Below are 1,856 nucleotides of genomic sequence, written 5' to 3'. Positions count from 1 at the left end.
AGATAGAGGAGAGCAGGAGGCGGGGTTACCAATCTACTCGCTCTGGAGAGCAGAGTTCGCTGCTTTTAGATGTTGTTGCCAAAATCTCCAGTGGCAGAAAAAAGTCACCAAATTTGGCGCTAGACAATTTTTTTGATATCAAAGTGTTAGAGGGGTCTGAAAAGTCGCTAAATATAGAGACAAAAGCGGTAAGTTGGCAACACTGCTGTCTGTTTGGAGCTTTCAGAACATGTGCAGCAAATGGACTGATCCAATATGGTGGACACTGAAGAGGGGGGGGGGGCTGAGATACATTGATTATAAGCGTACTGATGGCATTTTAGCCCCAAAGGATTAAAAAAAAAAAAACATAATTAATGTGCACAAATAAGGAATATTTGTATTAACCATACATGTAAACAGAGTTTGGGGCCCCCAGGAACTTGGGGTCCTAGGCAACTGCCTAGTATTGCCTAATGGTAAATCCCCCCCTATCATCAGCTGTCTATATTGTGAAGGGGATCTCACTAAAGTTAACGGGTTTAAATACTTTTAACCAAAACTGAAGCCAGTGTGGTTTTGGAACCAGGATCAGGAGTCCGTTCAAGTTCAGACTCATTAAAACCAGGATTTTCCTACCAACAAGCTTTATTTTATAAATAACTCTGTTATTTTATAAAGCAGAGCTCATCATTAGCAGATTAGGTTGTTTTTAATACAGGTTTTAAACCCCCAAAAGGTTCCAGAGCCTCTTAGAACTGTTCCAAACAGAACATTGCTGTTTAAAACGTTCATAAAGCAGTAAAGTTTGGGCTGTCCCCCTCCGTGTCACAGCGGTGGCGAGACCGCTCGTCTCTCATATGGCCCTACCCCATTGCTCCGGTTTCCTAGGAAACGGGGCGTGGCTAAGGCGCTCCTGGAACAGGTGACCGCCGTGATTGGCTGAAGCGTCGGATGATGTAGCAGCGTCTCATCGTTCCATCGGCGCTGACCCCGGAGCTCCGCCGCTTCTGAACCACTGCAACCCGCTGGGGGAGCGCAGTCCACCGCGGCGGGACCCAAGGTAAGAACACGGTCCGATCCGACCGTCCGGATCCGGAGTCCGGCTTCAGAGTTCAGTTCTGACAGCAGAGAGAACCGGCAGAGCTGAGAGGAGCAGCATTCAAGGCGTTAATTGCTCTTAATGAGATCAGCTGAAGAAGGCTGCTGTCACTCATCTCCTCATCCTCACTTTGACTCACTTTAGTTTGGAAATTAAATTTAGGGAAATTTAGAGAGCAAAAAGAAAAGAAAAAGCGTTTTAAATAAATCATCATCAACCTGAAATACAATCTGTATTCTAAAGTTTTAAATTAAATCGGATTCTTTAAAAACGCGCAAATTGACGTTTAACGTTTTATTTTTTTCTATTGAGTTTTAATTAATTTATTTATGTAATTTCATGTTTATCTTTGTCAGTTTGTTTGTTTGTTTCTTTTTCTATCTATTCCTGGTGTTAGTCAGCCTGTTTCAGCTCTGATCGCTTCATAAATAAAACTAATGATCAAGAGAGATTTTTCCATGGATATTATTATCACTAGGACTGCAAATAACAATTAATCTGTCGATTATTGTTTTTGATTAATCATTTTTATAGTCTGATAGCCCCAAAGAAGACTTTTTACAAATTTAACCCATGTGAAACTAAAAATTTTCTATTTGAGGAGTTTTGGATAGAGCAGATTGACAGACGAAATACTTTTTTATCTTAAAGGTCGCCTCTTTTTAAATATATATATATATATATATATATATATATATATATATATATATATATATATATATATATATATATTTATTATTTTTTTTTTTACAATTTTGGTATAATAACTGCTCTA

General features: G+C 39.2%; 1 protein-coding gene across 1 annotated transcript in view; it reads left to right on the top strand.

The window, feature by feature from the left end:
* Nucleotides 1-1,856, top strand: part of hmgcr (3-hydroxy-3-methylglutaryl-CoA reductase) — a 30,699-nt gene that overhangs the window by 355 nt on the left and 28,488 nt on the right. The gene's annotated exons all lie outside the window — the stretch shown is intronic.

The sequence above is a fragment of the Cyprinodon variegatus genome, unplaced genomic scaffold (assembly GCF_000732505.1).
Source record: "Cyprinodon variegatus isolate N-32 unplaced genomic scaffold, C_variegatus-1.0 Scaffold440, whole genome shotgun sequence".
NCBI classification, from domain to species: domain Eukaryota; kingdom Metazoa; phylum Chordata; class Actinopteri; order Cyprinodontiformes; family Cyprinodontidae; genus Cyprinodon; species Cyprinodon variegatus.
Note: the sequence above shows the minus strand (reverse complement) of the source record. Positions and strands in the feature narration are given on the sequence as shown.